The 6,788-nt window shown below is 42.0% G+C and overlaps 1 protein-coding gene across 4 annotated transcripts in view; it reads left to right on the forward strand.

Moving 5' to 3' along the window:
• The first annotated feature begins 5,867 nt into the window (after nt 1-5,867).
• rgs7b (regulator of G protein signaling 7b) overlaps nt 5,868-6,788 on the forward strand; it is a 200,659-nt gene continuing 199,738 nt past the window's right edge. For all 4 annotated transcript variants that reach the window (XR_005131336.1, XR_005131337.1, XM_037544257.1 and 1 more), the window contains exon 1: nt 5,868-6,006. The gene's annotated coding sequence lies outside the window, so the exon portion shown is untranslated. The remainder of the gene's footprint in view (nt 6,007-6,788) is intronic.

Raw genomic sequence — 6,788 nt, forward strand, 5'->3', positions numbered from 1 at the left:
CCCCCAGTTGCTCCCCGGGCGCCGTGGATTGGGCTGCCCACCGCTCCGCCCGCTTACTTACTTTTCTTGCGCCTCAGGAGACTTCTCTGCGAGTTCCTTGTAAAATGTCTCTCGATGTTCGACTTTTTACGAGGCTGAAGTCGCTTCTCGTTCTCCTGTTTGAATTTTCCCATTCCACCTTAAATGGGAGGCACCAGATTGAAGCTGGTATTAAACGTATGAGGAAACCAGCTGAGCGCTTATTTACAAATGTAAATACGTCTGTCCATCTCCAAATGATGAATGTACGTCTTAAATCTCTCTCTTTACCATTTTGTTATCTGCATTGCTGTGTGTCCAGCAGTCTGTGCTTCTGTCTTCAGCGTTAAAGGGTGAATTAGCAGTTCTACATTAACTCCAGAATTTAAGACTATTTATTGAGAAAACTGTGTTAGAACTGTGTTATACTGATTTTACAGTTAATGAGGATCATGTTATTTTACTTAAAAATCTAGTTCTGCTGTGGAGCCGCAACATCTCTCATTATTTAGGCCTGACTCTCACCCCAAACAGAGTCAGAGTCACTGATGAGAATTTTGAGGCTAAAGTGTTGCTGAAGTTTAAAGGACGTTGAAAGTAGCTAAAAAGTAGTTTAATACTTTTCAAAAAGTAGCGACTACTTTTTCTGGATAAGTAACTAAATTATAGCTAGCTACAAATGATGAGAAAGTAGCTACAAAGTAGCTAACTACTAATTTTTCAGTAGCTATCCTAACCCTTTATTGTGTGCAGCATGAGAGGCATATCTGTTCAGAACTGATATGGCTTCAAAGTGCCGTCTAGGCCGCAATTTTGCAGTTCTTCTTAATGCATGTTGCACAGTAGCAGACTTGGACATCTGCTTGGGGCTCCGTTGGCCTGGCGCAGCTCCATTTCGTCCTTGAGAGGAGTTATGCCTCATGGAGTGCAGTAGTCTCGGTGCCAGCTGCAGAGGGCCAATTATGTCAGAGTGGCTCAAAACAAGTAAATCTGTATGAAAGTGTGTCTGAGCTAAAGGCAAAGAGGGCATGTTTTTCCTTAGTAGTCAACAGGGTTGGGATTAGAGGCTTGGGGAATAAATAAACAAGAAAATGATGTAAACATTTAGAACTTTATATCTAACTTAAAGGCAGTAATAGATCATATACATTTTTGAATGTGATGAAAAAGGCAGCAAATATGGGAGAACATTAACAATTAGTGACTCACCCAAAGACAGTAAAACACATTGTATGTGTATCATATAGAAAGCTAGCACAGTGTGAAGGGACCACATGGATCTCAGAGTGCTGGAAACGTTAAAATGCTCATACCATGGAAAACTGGACTTCCTGTCTTTTAATTAAGAGTTCAGTGTAGTAATCAGTGGTGGACAGTAACTGAGTAACTGAGTAAATGTAATTAGTTTCTGTACTTTAGTATTTTTGGTGTATCTGTACTGAAGTTTCTCCATTTTGGACGACTTTTTCCTTTCACTCCACTACATTTCAGAGTCTAATATCCGACTTTTTCCTCCTACATTTTGAGAAATCTGTCGTTCCTTTTGGTTTCTGTGTGTATAAAAACGTAACATGTCAAAACGAAAGAAGCGCAAAGCCAGAGCACCAATCAGGGCCCAGCGGTCACTTTGTTTAGAGCTGGTTTTGACCTGTTGGTCATACCGACCCAGTGCAGCACGCGGTTCAACGTCAGCGCAGCAGCGTAAAACTTTGGGAGAGTCTGTTCAACATAAATGATGAACTAACCTAACTTTGTGTAAATAGAGCTCAATATAGAAATATGTCCACATATGCAGTCGAGACTGACGCGGCTTTTTTCTGAATTTCTACAAACACCATTTCATTTTATAGTAAATGAGTTTGGGCTGGTTTATGTTTATGAACAGACGCCTACAGATCAACATAGTAAAGGAGCTCATCTGTGATCCTGAGTTTAAAGCCAGTTTTTATTCAACTTAAACTCGGAACTAAGTTGTAAATAAATCTGAAACTGAAACTTTGCTTGTGTGTAAAAAGTGATTTCAGAGCCACTCGGTTCTCCCTGATGGAAACTGTTTACCTTCAGTGTTTTGTGCTTCTGATCATTTTAATAGACGTCAGCGTCGCTAATTAATGACGTTCTATTAAAATACTGGTTTACCAAGAGAGACGCTGGAGGACTTTCACCTGAAATGAGTTCATGAAGCCAGTCTGGTTATAAAAATGATAACAGGACCAGATCAGAGCCAGAATTACTCTTTTAGTACTTTTACTTTATACTTAAGTACATTTGAAGGCAAATACTTTAGTACTTTTACTCAAGTGGAGGTCTAAAGGGAGGAACTTCTACTTTTACTGGAGGAATATTTTACCTTGGATGTCTCTACTTTAACTCAAGTACATGAATTGTGTACTTCATCCACCTCTGGTAGTATGCAAAATGTTACAGTGACAAAATGTACTGTTCTCACGTCTGTCTCAGCAGTCCTTACAGTTGTTTGCAAAAGTTTGGGCACTCTTTGTCAAATGACATTTTGTTAAAAATAAGTTAGCATCTGCTACAGAGAACACACTTCTGCACATTGTGATGCTTAATTTTTTGCTGAATTTAACATATTGGAAAAAATAAAACACAAAATATGCCCTGTTTTATTTTAAGGCACTTTTTCTGTTTTCTGTTTCTGTCCCAAATGTGTCAAACTCAGAAGCAAATAAATATCAATGCGCACTGGCATTTCCAAAATGAATGTCATATTTAAGTGTGTTATCTTAAAGGATGTGTTAACTTATTTTCACTTAGAAAATCAACAAATGTACTTTCACTGGGGGTGTTTCAACTTTTGAAGTCAACTGCAAAAACAGATTTCAAATGTATTGCTGTTGTGATGTCATTAAAACCAGTGCACTTACAATTATCCAGCTATAAGAAGTGTTTCAGTCTGGATGACGTTTTAAGCGAGGCAAGACAGAGGGCAGCCACTCAGAAGAGAGATCATTTACATCAGTCTTAAAGCCACAGTAACAAAAACAGCCCGTTCATTTCTAAGGGATAAGAAGAGGCTGGAAAATGTTCAGGAAAAAAATGAAATATGAACTTTTCTGGCACCAAAACAATGTGTAAATCAGAGAAAATAATAAAATACAAAAAAAAGTGAAATATAACCACTTTATTTACCAACAACTGAAAGTTCATTTCAGCCAGTTGTGCTATACAATTATTTTATCTATATATTGTGTTTCATACACAATATAACATGCGTTGCTGTACAGTGGTTTGCACCCCGGTCAAATTCCATGTTTTGCTAATTTTCTAAGTGAAAATAACACATAAAAATAAGTCTTAAAACGTGGCCTATGGAAGCGTTTACGACACACTTTGTATTTTGTTTTATTATTGAGCAAAATGTAAAACTAATCAAATTAATCGAGTGACGTGTGCAGAAAAATGCCATATTTAAGTTTATTCCCTGTAGAGGGTGTGTTAACTTATGTATTCTATTAACTTTCTTTTGTTTATTAGCCAGGAGTGTTCAACTGTATATTTAAACACTTCATGTCAAAAATAGCATGTAAACCAAACATGTCAAACTGGGGACCTTTTGGGCCAAACTACCGGGGAGCTTAGCATTTACCTTTGTCTAACACTCTGAATTCAGTCCCCGAAGGCCTAATTAGCTGATGAGCTGAATCAGATGTGTTTAATGAGGTGGCGTGCTGAAGTCTACAGTGTTTTGGCGCACGAGGACTGGAGTTTGACACATTTGATGTAAAGAAACATGACGCTTAAAGTTTGACTCAACCGGAGTGGGTACAGTGAAAATAAAAAGTTGGCCTAGCATTGAACCTTGAGGTACACCATAAAGAATACCACATCCTCTATGTGCTCTACAACCTTTGTGCAGGAATTGTTGATTCTAATTCTAATGGCTAATTCCTGTAGGTGGGCTGATCAGGAGTAATGTGTCAAACCCAAGGATGACTCAAACTTTTAACCATTCTTTTTTAATTTTAGCCTATTCCAGTTGCTTTTATTAATGCACGTATATTAATCATATGCAAGATTTCTTTCCCCTCCTACAATTATCTGTTGCATATTAGTGATAATCATTCCTGGTCCTGACTTCTCAGGCTCAATTATTAAGCCCGCATTAGTTCAGTCAACGGAAAAAAAAAACCCTAAAAAAGAAAACAGCAACTAATTTTGACAAAAGTGTCTGTATAAACAGTACTGCACAAACCTGGGGAACTTGGTCTCCTGGAATATACGCTAAATTTTATAGCTTTCTCTGATATAAAGGGTCTGAAATGAAATGCAGTTTGAACTCCGACATAAAGGAGTAGTGAATATAATTCTTTGCCCAATGAATCATGGGTCACTGTGAGACACGTGACCTGCAATTAGCTCGTCTCTGAAGAAAAGGCCAGGGCTTTCATCATGGGAAATGTGCATACTTTTCCAGCCCAGCACCCAATTTCCCTTTCGTCTGGCTTAATTTACAACCCCTTTGAGAGTATGGCCATCTGGGGTGGCAGCTACTGCCCATCAAAGCTAAAAAGGTGCCATTTACAACATGAATTGACGAAGGTGCATTGGCTATTAATCATAATGCTCTGCTTGAGCTTACCGTCTTATCAGCCATCTAGACTTCTTGTGTCTTTTTAACGGCATCTTCAGATTTCAAGATTTTTTTTTCACCACATATTTTCATGTACAGTCAAGCAACAGACTCCTATATGCTGTTTTGCTTGGTCATCTTTGTCCAGATTTCTGTCAATTCCTGAAGTCACACTTGATGCATTTTCTTTTGGATGACCAAACTGACAACACTTCAGCATGTTTTCTTTCTTTCAGTAGAATTATATCTCACTAAAGTGCACTGTATGTCCACCTGCCTGCCTTTCTCCTGGAATCAAGTGTATTAATAGGCAGTCAATTGTCGTCCTTTGCTATATTGAAAGCCTCGACTCTTCTAAGAAAATTGCTGTGAGGATTTGATTGCGCTCAGCCATGACCGCATTAGTTAGCTCAGGTACTGATGTTGGATGGTCAGTTCTAGACCACAGATGCCACCTTCTACTTCATACCTTGATAGCAAAAGGATAGTGGACCACTGTTGGCCCGATGATGACAGAGCTGGCCGCCCACTGGTGTTTTGCCCAGCGTTTTCCGGGCGGCCCACCCATGGTTAAGCAAAGTAATAGACACAATCATTATCATTATCATTGCTCATTTTCCACTCCCAGTCCAATATACTTGTTTCTCCTTCCTTCCTTTCTTTAGTTATACTTTGTAAATGAGTAAATATCTTTAATCTTCATATTAGGCCTTGTCCTTATTTTTTCTCAGTGAACAGGCACTGAAAATGGGTTGTTTTATATGATGTTCTCAGAAAATGAGCAAAGACCAAGGTTCAAATAATAATAACACACTTTTTTTTTCTTTTGTAAACATTGAAAACGGGTCCCACAGACCTGAACACCACAGAAGGGCTAAAGTATTCACTCATTAGACAGGGTGTCTGGATACTTTTGGACATATTTAGGTCAGTTTTTGATTTCAGATGTTCAGCGTAGGAACAAACACATACATACATACACGCCAAAGGCATTTTGCCTTGTTTGTTTGTTTGTTTATGTATTTATTTTTCTTTTCATTGTGTGTTTCAGTTCTCTGTGGATGACCACAGTGTGCTGCTCAGCCAAGTCCACCCCCCGCCCCGCCCCCCGCCTTGTGAGGATTATTTTCCTGAGCCAGCGCTAGCAACGCGTGTGATTGGCCGCAGGTTGAGGCGCGTGCACGTCGTTCAGTTGTGAGATTTTTGCGCGCCGCTGCCCGCCCGCCTGCCCGCCTGCCTCCTTCTCCTCGGCTGGGGCGATAGTTGGGTCGGTTCGAGAAAGCAGCACCAGCCCTGTCCTTCCTTTCCAATGGTTCATCATCCCGCCGGCAGCTGACCAACTGCACTGCATCTGAAGCGAAGGGAGGGATTGCAGGACAGGCCATTGTTTTCAGGTAATTCCGCTTCCCTTCGCTCGCGCTGTTTATGCCCACCACTCGACGATGCTTCGGCGCTGAGTGCTCGCCGTAACATCGGTAACTGTCCGCGGTGCTGAATCCACTCCGGGCCGTCCAGCGTCCGGGGCAGCCGCGTGTTAACCCTCGCTCTGCCTTCAGAGCCGGACTCAGTGCTGTGGCTCCGACAAGAAGCTGCTCGTCTCCAAATCCTGCCCGCTCGCGTCGCGGCCGCGGACCGTAAACACGGCGGCGGCGCGGGCTGCAGCTCGTCCCTCTGTGCCGTGGCCGTGGTCGTGGCCGTGGCCGTGGCGCGCGCTCCGCTGTGGCCGGGGCAGTTGCTTGTTTCTTCGTGTTTCTTCGCTTTTCCTCGATGCGCTCCCGCTGATTTCATTAGGGGCACCGCGTAATTAGGTTGTGTCCGCGTCTAACTGAATGTGTGGACAGACGGAGGCGGTGAAAGGAGGTCTGTTTGCAGCTCGCGCTATCAGAGCAGCACTGCTGTGGAGGCATCATCGCATCGCAGCCCCGCAGGCTGGAGGGGATCATGTTTCACAGAGGACGGAGATGGACGGCGTTCAGGATGACCACACAGTCAGAGCGTCGACACTAGCCGCGCATAATATTAGACCACGCTGTGGTCACGTTAATACACACACACACACACACACACACACACACACACACACACACACACACACACACACACACACTCACTCTCTCTCTCTCTCTCTCTCTCTCTCTCTCTCTCTCTCTCTCTCTCTCATCACACACACACACAC

The sequence above is a fragment of the Pygocentrus nattereri genome, chromosome 13 (assembly GCF_015220715.1).
Source record: "Pygocentrus nattereri isolate fPygNat1 chromosome 13, fPygNat1.pri, whole genome shotgun sequence".
In the NCBI taxonomy this organism is placed as follows: Eukaryota; Metazoa; Chordata; class Actinopteri; order Characiformes; family Serrasalmidae; genus Pygocentrus; species Pygocentrus nattereri.